Source organism: Protopterus annectens, chromosome 4.part1 (genome assembly GCF_019279795.1).
Source record: "Protopterus annectens isolate FY-2018-M chromosome 4.part1, PAN1.0, whole genome shotgun sequence".
Taxonomy (NCBI): domain Eukaryota; kingdom Metazoa; phylum Chordata; order Ceratodontiformes; family Protopteridae; genus Protopterus; species Protopterus annectens.
This window is the reverse complement of record NC_056734.1, coordinates 75,547,832-75,560,260: the sequence shown is the minus strand read 5'-3', so window position 1 is coordinate 75,560,260 and position 12,429 is coordinate 75,547,832.

The following is a 12,429-nucleotide window of genomic DNA, read 5'->3' as shown; positions in this document are numbered from 1 at the left end:
AACCTCCCAGAAAACCACCAATAACTGCATGGGACCTCAATTTAGTCTTGGAAAAATTAACTCTTCCTCCTTTTGAACCAGCAGCATCTTCAGAAATGCAATTTCTCTCCTGGAAAACGTTTTTCCTGTTGGCAGTTGAGTCTCGGAGATACAGGCCCTCATGGCAGTACCTCCCTTTCTCATTTTCCATCAGGACAGAGTTTCTCTAAGAACCAATCCTTCATTCATGCCAAAAGTGATATCCAGGGTGTCTCTAAATCAAGCAATTCACCTGCCTACTTTCTTTCTCAATCCTCAAAATAAGGGGGCAAAGTTGCAGCACACTTTGGACATACACAGATAATTACGCTACTACTTGGACACAACAAAGACCACCAGAAAGTCTGATCAACTATTTGTAGCCTATGCTGCTGGAGTGCAAGGAAAGGCAATCCCCAAACAAACAATTTCAAAATGGATTGGACACTGCATCAGATTCTGTTACTCTATCCATGGAAAAGGTGTGACAGCCAATATTAGGCCACACTCCACCAGAGCTATAGCCACATCCACAGCCTTTCTAAGAGGAGTGGCTACAAAGGACAATTCTAGAGGCTGCTACATGGAGCTCCGTGCATACATTTACCAAACACTACAACCTGCCTTTATACTCCAGATCACGAGCAGGCTTTGCTTCGGCAGTCCTGCAGGGCATTTTAGCTACACCAACCCTTTCTTAGATCCTACCACCCCCAGCTTGGCTATGGTATTCAACCCATATGTCAGGACTGCAGTTGCATTCTTGAAGGACATAGTACAGTTTTGTACCTACCATAAATGTAGATGTCCGATAGATATGCAACTACAGTCAGGTTTTCCCTCCCTCCTACCCCTCTGTAATTCTCCTTTTTGGGTCCACTCCCCCTTTTTCAAATTAGCTGGGGATATCTGTCATGTTGTATCTGTTTATTACTGTTGTGCATGTCTGGAATTTTTATCCATTCTCTAAATTTAGCCTTCCTTGGAGGGCACCTGGCATCTGGGGCAAGAAACACTGAAGAAGATGGCGTCGGCTGATGCTTTTATACCCCAGCCGCTCTGACGTCGGGGAAGAGGCGACATCAGCCGACGCCGGACCCAGACTTTGGAATCTGGCCGACCGAAGGGCTGCCTGAGGCAGGACAACCCATATGTCAGGACTGCAGTTGCATATCTATCGGACATCTACATTTATGGTAGGTACAAAACTGTACTTTTCGTACCTACCATAAATGTAGATGTTCGAGTGCTAATACAGCTGCAGTCCAGGTTTCCCTCCCTCCTTCCCCTCTCGGTACAGACCTAGTGGCTAACTCCTCATCTTACAACCTGATTGGGTTATCCTTCTATGGTGTATTTGCTTGCAACTACTGATTTTTGATTATATTGCATTGCGTGATTATATATACATATATATATATATATATATACATATACATATATACATATATATATATATATATATATATATATATATATATATATATATATATATATATATATATATATTGCCTTTCTTCTGGGGGCATCTGACACTGACATCTGGGGCAAGAAAGACTGAAGAAAATTGCGTCGGCTGTGTCTTATATACCCCTGTCGCACTGACGTCAGGAAAGAAAGCAACAACAACCGACGCTGGACCTGGACTTTGGAATTCGGCCGACCGAGGACCCGCCTGACGGCAGGAGAACCCATCTGTAATGACTACAGCTGTATTAGCACTCGAACATCTACATTTATGGTAGGTACAAAACTGTACTTTCTCAATACGAAAACTGTCATTGCATCCCTGCCACGATAAATAGTTCAAACAGTAAGGTCACAAGTCAAGAAGGTAATCTGCAATGCCATGATTTCGGCCCGTCTGGTCCTTCAAGCACTGGGTTCAATGGTGGCAACAATAATATTAGTACCGCTAGCCAGATTTTACATGAGAATTCTTCAATGGATGCTAGCTACAAAATGGTCAATTCTTTACCAGTCTGTCTTACCAGATAAGAATCACTCATACCTGTAAGAGAAACCTGGAATGGTGGATTCATTCAGATCAGTTTCTTCCAGGCGGTCCATTCATTCCCCCAGCTCAAGTCTGTAGTGACAAGAAATGCTTGTCAGTGTGGGGGGGGGCATTATCTGGGGATGACAGTCCAAGGCACCTGGTCCCCTGAAAAGGCCAAATTGCATATAAATGTCCTAGAGATGAGAGCAGTGCTTTTAGTGTTGTAAGCATTCCAGAATGTTCTATCTGTAGGGAGCATTGCAATGTAAGCAGACAACATGTCAGTGGTCTGGCACATCAACAAACAAGGAGGAATCAAATCCTACCCACTGTGCCGAGAAGCTCTCAGGGTGTGGCAGTGGGGCGATCTCTTCCAACAACTTTCTCTTAGCAATGCACATTCCAGGGAAGTCCTGTGTGATAGCAGACAAATTGAGCAGGTGCATTCTTCTACCCCACGAATGGTCTCTTAACAAGAAAATTGCGGACAAGGTCTTCCATCAGTGGAGCCAGCCTTTCTGCGATTTATTCGCTTCCCCACTAAACAAGTGCAGCAGCTATTTTGCCCTAATCTCCCCAGAGGGGAATCTCTACTTCACGATTGGCCCCTTGGCCTCCTATATGTGTATCTGCCCATTTAATTCCCAAATTCCTTCAGAAAGCTTCCAGGTTGAAGACCAAAGTCATCCTCATTGCCCGTATTGGCCTCAACAGATTTGGTTTCCCTTTCTTTGGCCTCACCTAACTCGACCACTTCTTTTTCTGGATCCAACTCAGGACCTTCTCTTTCACCCAACAGATATGATGCACCTGAATTTGGCATACCTCAGGCTGACTGCCTAGCTTCTCCAATTCCATTAATAGCCATATAGCCAATGCTCTCTTTCACTGTCTGTCATAGTTTGATGTCTTTCCATAAACCTTCCACCAAGAAACTATACTCGAGCAAATGGAAAATACTTTTTTTTTGGGGGGGGGTGTGGACTCAAAAACATAACATTGAACTTTTTACAGCTCCCATTCATAATAATTTGGAGTTTTTAATCTCATCTCTGATGAAGGAACTAGCTCTTCTATAGTTAAGTCCTTTTAGCAGCAATATCAAATTTTCATGTAAGGATAAGTGACTCGTCAGTAGCATCTCCTAAGTTGAGTAATATGCCTGATAAAAATGCTTTGCTTAAGACCTCCCTTTAAAGGCCCTATCTTGGGACCTAAATTTAGTGCTGCAGTACCTTATTCAACCCCCATTTCAGCCCATAGCTACCTGTGACCTTGTATTTCTTTCATGAAAGACAATTTTCTTTGTAGCCTTTACTTCGGCCAGAAGAATTTCCAAGATCCAAGCATTAACCTCAAATCCCCCATACTCTGTTTTTCATAGAGACAGGGTGGCTTTACATACTAGTACGTCATTCCTTCAAAAGGTGGTGTCAGAATCCAATATTAATCAGTCTATTAATTTGCCTGTATTGCTCCCAAAATTTTCTAACAAAGGTGAGTATCCGCTATACTTATTGGATGTTCACAGGCAGTTGCAATTATACTTGGGACTAAGAACATCAGAAAGTCGGATCAGCTGTTTGTTTCATTTACAGAACCCATATTGGGTAAACCGGTTACCAAAGTTACACTATGTAAATGGATAACAAATTGCATTTTCTTTGTGTTTAACAAATTGGGCTCACTCTGATAAAAAAAATAATTTGTGCTCATTCTGCTAGATCCATAGCAACTTCCTCATTATTTCATTCCAGAATGTCCGTGGATAATATTTGTGCAGCAGCTACTTGTGTTACTCCCCATACTTTTATTACTCGTTACAAGCTAGATCGCGGTGGTGGTGCTGCGGTAGCGTTGTCGCCTCACAGTAAGACGTTGTCCTGTTCGATTCTCTGCTAGAGCGTCTTCCGTGTGGAGACATGTGAATGGGTGTACCTTCATTGAAGGTTGTGAGTCAGGGCTGGCAACTCTGCACGTAAAAAATCTACTGCCAATCATTAGCGGACCGGAGTTCTGCTGTGGCGACCGCTAACCGGGAAAAGCCTAAAGACAGAACACAAGCTAGATCTGGCCTCCAGAGGAAGAGCGTCTTTAGGTTCTGTGGACCTCAGGAATATCCTTCCTTGAGTCCACCCTGGAAATTAGGTAGCTGGGGGACTCTGTCCCATCAGTTGAGGACTGAATGAAAACTGATAACATCAGATAAAGAAGTTCTGTACTCACCATAATGTTCCATCTGTGTTGTCCATTTTCATTCTTCCTCACCTTCCCTCCCACCAAGCCCTATATTTAAGGCTTCTGGAAGAATGAGTACTACAGGGCAAACAAGATGAGGGAATTGGGGTTGGTGCATTGTGGGTAAGGGAGAAGCTTGAGAGTAATGGTCGAATCGGATCCAAGGGATTGGATCTGATTCAATCAGTTGAGGAAGAAGAAAAATGGACAACACTGATGAAACGTTATGGTGAGTACATAACTTCTTTTTAACCAAGCAGAAGTTTTCACATGACAAGAAATTCCTCTGAGAATGCATGTTTACTCAGATATTTACTGAAATAGGAAAACATATGCATCATCCGGTAACTAGTAAAATACGTAACATTGACTGTCTCTCAAGATGTGCACTTTACAGTGCAAATATCAAAGGTAATTTTCTTCAGCATCTAAGGTTTCACCTGATGTCATGCAATACTTTGTAGGTCACGTTTGCTTTTTTTGTTTTAGTATTAAGTACGTATAAAAATGTTACTTGGTAACTAAAAAAAAAAATTGGTAACATCTGTAGTATAGAGTGACATAAATGGACATTGACAATGAATTTTCCAATCTCCCACCGTGGCATACAACACTGTACATCTCAATAGTATATAGGGCTTACCATTACAAAAATATGAACATAAATATGAAAATGTGACAATCTCTGATAAATTTGTCTACACAGGACATCCTAGACTAACAATGTTAGTGTCATTTTGTTAATAACTCCTTGCACTTTCCAGTATTGCCTATAATTAGCTGCTAAGTCACTTAAAGAAGCCAGACCCGAAAAAAAGGTCTGGATGCCCTAAGGAGCAATGGATGTGAACTGGAAGTATAGCGCTACAGGGTTGTGTGAGTTAAAACACAACACTTTTCACTTCAAAATAACTTTCCTGAAGAGGAAAGTAATAAAGCGTCAATAAATTTAAGAAAACTTTATTTTTTTCCCCAAAGTGAACTGGTCTGCCCTGCCAAGAAAGTATAAGCTGACATTTGATCCTCAAAAGCCTCAGATGAGTGCACTCTTCATCAGTAAAACTCTGAAGAGTTTTGCTGCCAAACTTGTCTTTGTCAGCTCAGATGGGAGCAATGAAGTAGCCTTGTGCTTTATAGCAGACAACAGTGGATATACAAATAAAAAACAATAGAACGTAGAATTGTACTGCTAATGTGTGCAGTACTGGAATAGCAGCAGAAGGTGCAAGTCTCGCACATCTTTTTAAAGTGCTAATGAATGCAGCACACCTGAGTAAAAGCCCATTAGAGACAGAAGCAACAAATGGTTTCTTTCATCCAGTCGCAGAGTTCAAATAATTTCTGTAAGACCAAATAACAAAATTGACTTCATTTAAATTATCAGTTTACAGACCGAATCTGCGTCCTACTGCCACTTGTGAGGAGGCAAACCAGAGGTTGCAGTTGAGAAAGAATAGAGTAGAAAATTAAAACAAAAATGCTACTCTCACTGTGCCTGTCCCCAAATATAGAAAAAGAACAAAGTTTAAAGTGTGTGGCACAGCAACAGCTCTAGGGACAATTTGTTGAATGCGAGGCAGAACTGGGATTAATGAGAGGGACTTGGACACTTTTTTTTTCATGTGAGCATCAGTAACTTTTTTGACATTGATTAATGCCTTGTTGAGTCCTCCACCTGCTTAAGAATGTAACTGTTTGCATTTTACATTGCATGCCCCCCCCCCACGTAACTAACCTTATCAGGAGTTAATTGATGCAAGTGAAATTGCAGTGCATATGCATTTTACAAAAGTAGGTACGTCCAGGGAAGCAGAATCTGGCAGCTTTGAGCTGCCAAGTGTTTGAGATGTTTGGTTTTGTGGAAAGAGTTAAGAGAAGACAGACAAGACTGCAAGGCCTTGGGGGCAAAAGATCATCAGATGGAACAAGCTTTTTTGCTTAGGAGTGGAACACTTCTATAAAAGAAACTGAGTTTGCAAGTCTTTATGTAGGACATATTGGGTAAGACTGTGATTCAGGTCATAGCCTGCTATAGGACCCCAACCATGTCCCAAGATTCTCACTTCTCATTCCTAAGCACCCTGGAAACTATTAAGATTCAACCCAACACTCTCATACTAGGTGACTTCAACTACCCCTCCATCATCTGGGAAAACTACTTGTACATCAGTGCATTGGCCCAACACTTCCTGGAATTCATCAATTCCAGTACCCTGGACCAGCTCACTCTTACCCCTACTAGAGGAAGCAGCATCCTTGACCTGGTTATTACTAACACTGACAACTGTTGTTCTACACCAATTGTCCGTTCCTCCCTGGTTAAATCTGACCACAAACTAATCACCATGGAAATCCACGTCTCACCCACACCCCCCTGCAAAGGTATCCACCATGAAAATCTTCTCCAAAGCTGACTTTGGAATCCTAAAAACAGACATGGCTAACTTCACGGCACCCATGCCAATGGAATGTAGATGCATGCCTGCCGAATCATACACCAGTGCACTGTATGAACACGTACATAAATGCATGGAACTAGCCATACCCAACAGAACCAAGACGCTCTCCTCCAAAAAAAAAAAAAAAAAAGGAAGCCAATCTGGTGGTCCCCTGCCATTAATAAACTCTACAACAGAATGAAGAAACTGTTGCAGAAAAAGATGAAGTCCCAAGACTGGAAAAATTCCCTTCCCAACCTCAACAAAAAGTTGAGATCCCTCATCAAATACACAAGGCAGATGCACGTGGAACCCTTGCGCGGCCAAAAAGTCAAAAGTCCAAAAAAGAGAAGCCAGCAAGTGTTGGAGAGTGCCAAAATACACAAAGTATTTATTCACATGAAGGGACAATACCCCCTATAATTCTAATATGACACATTCAGACCGGTTTTGGCTCAGCAGAGCCTTCATCAGTGAAATTCAAACAGTCAAAATGATCAAATGCCAATTTAAATACATATATACAATGAAAAAACACATAGGAACCAATCAAAATGCTTAATTTAAAATTGGTCATTAAGACCAGGTGGAAACAGAGCTCCAAGTTTTACAATCCATTTCCTCTCCTTAAAACAAAGTAACTCATGCCAATGATGTTTGTCTTTACATATACCCTTGATACAGTCAATGATGACAAACTTAAAGGAGGCTGATACATGTTGTAAACTGTGTTTGTACAGTGCATTACTGAGGCGTTTGCTCTTGATGTCACTCAAATGTTCACACATTCTTAGGTTCATAGGTTCATACTAGGCTATCTGCCCAAGGGCATTTATAAGCCTAGCCCATAGTTATGTGGCTTTCGCCACCCCTTTAGTTTGAATAAAAACTATGCCTATCATTTTGCTGTGCCTCTGTCAAGCAGTGACACTGAAGTAATCCCTGGGGTATATCTGCAATCTCCCATCCATTGGTCAAGATTCCTCTTGAACAAGGCCAGAGAGGTGCTCTGCCTCACATGTACCGGGATTTTGTTCCACAGCATAGGGAGTCTCTGGGTGATGAATCTGTCCCTCCAGCACGTTCTATTTATAACTGTGTCAAGTTTCAAGTTTCCAGCCCTTGTGGTTCTGAGGGATCTAGATTTTTTGAGGTGAAGCATATTCATCAAATCTGGGTTTGACATGGCCTTATATGTCAGGCACAGGTCACCTCTGAGCAAGCGGTATGAGACTGAATAGAGCTGAAGTTCTTTCAGTCGGGCAGCATAAGACATATTTTTAAGACCCTTTATCCTTTTGGTGAGGAACTTTTGGGGCCTTTCAAGCTGCAGCAGGTGTCTGGTCAGATACATTCCGAACGGGGCATTGTACTCAATCATAGGTCTAATGAGTGATGAGTACAGGGGGACGATGACCTCCCTTGATCTAGATGTGAATCCCTTCATGATCAGGTGGGCGATATAGAAGGTTTTCCTAACTACTTTAGCAACATGAGTGTCAAAGCGAAGGCTACTGTCAACCTGGGTCCCCAGATCCCTGATGACTTTTTCTGTGCTCAGTGGATTGCCACCTATATGGTAGCTAGGGGTAACCTTGTTTTTCCCGAAGGGTATGACTATGCATTTTTTGGCGTTTAACTTCAGGCCATGGCTCTGGCACCAGTTATCCGTTTCTGTGAGGCCCTTCTGGAGGATATCTGTGTCAGATATGTTTTCGACTATGGCGCCCAGTTTGCAGTCATCTGCAAACTTTGTCAGCCATAACCCTCCTGTGTTTGCTTGTACTTCAGAAAAGTAGATGCCGAACAAATGTGGACCCAGGACTGAGCCCTGTGGGACACCACTTGTGACAGGCTTTGAGTCTGACATGGCTCCAGCAACTCTGACCCTGTGGGTTCTGTCACTTAGCCAGTTTGCAACCCATCTTGTGATGTATGGGTTTACATTCAAGCTGATGAGTTTTTCGATGATATCTGAGTGGGGTATTGTGTCAAGGCCTTTGCCAGGTCAAGGTAGGCTGTATGGACTGCCTTTCCTCATCAATGGCCTTGGTGACAGTCTCGAAAAAGTCAACCAAGTTTAAGAGGCAGGATCTGCCTTTGACAAAGCCAAACTGGGTTGGATCCAAAGTCTGCAAGTTCCCTATGTCTTTATTTATGAGTTCCATTATGATCCTCTCCATGGCTTTGCAGATAAGGCTGGTCAAGCTAATGGGGCGGTAATTTCCAGGGTCTGTGGAGGCACCGCCCTTATGAAGTGGGACCACAGTCGCGTCGCCACTCCTTGGGTACGTATCCTGAGGTGAGGCTAAGATTAAACAGCTGTCCTAACTGTGGGTTTAATTCCTCGTTGAGTTTGTGAAGCACACAGCCGGGGACACCATCCGGTCCCATGGATGCTGTGTTTTTGCCTTAGTGAGGGCAGTTCTCACCTGGGCGTTGGAGATGTTTGGGGGCTACAATCCTCTGGAATAGATATCTCTCCTTTGGGGAGAAGTTTGCACTGAACCTGTCAGCCAGTATGTTGGCAATGTGTGTAGGTTCAGTAATTTTCACATCATTTTGAACTAATTCTGAGCATATCTGGGAGTTTCCTCCTAGGTTTCTAACATAGCTAAAGAAGGCCTTATGATTCTCTTTAGAGTCCTTGGCGATTTTTCTCTCAAAATTTGCCTTGGATGATTTTATGAGAGCTCTTAGTTTTTACTTATAATGATCAAAGGTGTCTTACCTTTCAAGGATTTTGCTCTATCTTGTAGTAGCTTCCTCCTTTTGTTGTAGAGCTTGTTTATGGCTGGGGTCCACCAGACTGGAAGCTTGCCTTTGGTACAGAGAGTCTTAGTTTTGTTTGGGATTGCCTGATCCATGCAGTCCTGTAGGTGCTGGTAGAAGGCATTTGTAAGTGATTCAGCGGTTTGAGTAATGTTTACCACTGGCTCAGGGGCCTTAAAGGAGACCACACTAGTTTTTAGAAGTGTGAAATCAGCTTTTGAGAAGTTTTTCACTGTGGTCTTTTTGTTTCAGGTGGGGCGGATGAGGACCTCCAGCGAGATTAGTTTATGATCTGATCTCACCAGTGAGGGGTATACTTCCGGTGTTGAACATTTTGATCCCATGTTCGTGATGATGAGATCAAGTATGTTTTCTCCTCTTGTGGGGATGGTGACTAGTTGTTCCATGGCATTTGAGTTTATGAACTCCAGGAATCTTTGGGTTAGAGTGTTCGGGCTTGAGTAGTGTTCCCAGGCTATATTAGGGTAGTTGAAGTCACCTAGTATGATGGTGTTTGGAGATACATTTATCCCCTCCAATGTTTTCAGGAAGGCCATGTGAGGTTCCTGAGTTTGAGAGGGTGGCCTGTAACATGCTACAAATTGCAGAGCAGTCTTGCCTATGGTTAATTGCACCTGGATGGTCTCCGATGCATCGTGCGTTGCCACCAACCTTGAGGTGTGGGTGTCCTTTATGAATATGGACACCCCCCCCTTTCTTGGTGTTGTCCGGATTTTGGGGCCAGAACGCATGATATGAGGTGAAACCTGTTAGTGCTGGGGTGCTCTCAGGAGACTTGAACCAGGTTTCTGTCACAGCACAGACATCGATGTTCTCCATATTGAGAAGGGCCTCGAGTGCGTGCATCTTGAGATTGAGACTTCTGGCATTGAGCAGCATTACCCTTAGTTTTTTCCTTTTGGTGTTCTAGGGTGGTAGGTTTAGAATTTGAGCCTTGCCTAAAAAGGCACTATGGGGTGGCAAGAGCCTTTGCCAATATCCGGAAGCCCAGGGGTGACAGGTGCAAGCCGTCCCTTGCGAAGCAGCGTGGCTTGTCCAGCATGTCATCCCAGGCAGACAGACATTGGATCCCCTTTGAATGACACCAGAATTTAAGCCAATTATTAAAGCTGATCATCTTATCACTGTATTGTGGCATCATTCTAGGTGAAGGTAGGATACTGCTCAAGGTCAGGGTCATACCTGCCTGGGCTACATAATCAGAGAGCTCCTCGATGTCCCTTTTCATGTAGTCCAAGGAGGTACGTCTCAGGTCGTTGACACCAGCGTGGACAAATGACTGAGTCGTACTTGTACCTGCTGTTGAGAGACCTGAGTGCTTGCGTTATATGTGGCGGATTCTAGCGCCCGACAGGCAGCTTACTGTGACCTTCTCTTTACTCAGTCTGGTGAGCGGGACGTCCGTATGTCTGACTATGGAATCACCAATGACAAGTGTGTCTGGCATTTTGTTTGGCCTTAAGGGCTGTGACTGTTTGACACTCTGACTGTGTGGTCTATGTGTTGCATGTGTTGGGTCGTGAGGTGGTAGTTGTTTGGGTGTCTGCTTTGGTGGCCTCTGCTGTTTTGGTAAATTTTTGATCAGAGCCTCCGAGTATGTCTTTGTGTGAGTATGTGTATGATTTGAAGTTGTGATGGTACCATGTGTGACTGGGTATATATTGTGTGTGGTTACCTTCTCCTCCTGTCTGGTCTTGCCAGCCCTATGTTGAGAGAACTCAGCCTCCAGTTTGGCCGTATAGTTGCATCTCTCGCATGTATTTGTGTTTTGTGGGAGAAGGAGAGGATTGTCTGTGTACATGAGGCAATTGTAACATTGCCTCAATATTCCCAGGTTCACCAGTTGAGCTGGAGAGGACACTACTAAGACGGAAAGCTCTAGAGGTCTGGCCCACATAAAAAGCAGAACAAGTATAGGTCACCAAATATATGACCCACTCAGTACTGCAATTGGCCCAAAATTTAATATCAAAGACCTCAGAAGTGTTTTTACTGCTAAATTCCCTAGTATGTAGAAAACGAGTGCAAAATGAACAATGGCCACATGGAATACATCCTAGAACTGGTCTACCTGTAAGAGATAATTGAGTGGAAACTGTAGTGTCAGGACACACCCTCTTATAATGGCTGAGTTTGGAACCAATAGTCTGTCCCCTCCTGAATGAAAAGGAACATCTATCTTGAAGAAAAGAATTTAATTTATTGTCAGCCCTCAACACATTCCAATGTCTCTGTATAATGTTCATAAAGCCCTGTGTATTCCGTCCATAGGTAGTAACCAGACGTAAGGGCTGTTGAACCACATCATTGTTCTTGTCTTTGTACGATAGCAAATCCTGTCTATTTAAATTTGAGGCCCACCGTTTGGCCAAATGAACTGTACCTGGACGATAACCTCTATCAATAAATCTCCGGACCAAGTCATCACGAGTCTGGACATAAGACTGTTGGCTAGAACAAATTCTTCTGGCTCTTAAAATCTGAGATTTGGGTATATTCTGGATGATATGTTGTGGGTGGAAGCTGGTAGCATGTAATAAGGAGTTAAACTCTGGAAATTTCCTAAATAACGTAGTGGACAAAGTATCGTCCTCATTTCTATTGATCTCAACGTCCAGGAATAACATCCTGGATCTGTTGTAGGTCAACTTGAATTCAATGCCCCATATATTGTCATTAAGGTAATCCAGAAACTCCTTAAGATAATATTCATCAGCTTTCCACACCAACCAACAATCATCCAGATAACGACGCCAAATGTCTATCTCACACATGTAAATGTTATGATTATGGTCATAAATCATGATCTCCTCAATATATGCCATAAAAAGATCCGCATAAATGGGTGCGAAAGACGCACCCATAGCGGTACCTTTAGTTTGCCACAAACATTGATTTTGATAGTAAAAAACATTGCTGGTCAACACATATTCTGTGAGACAT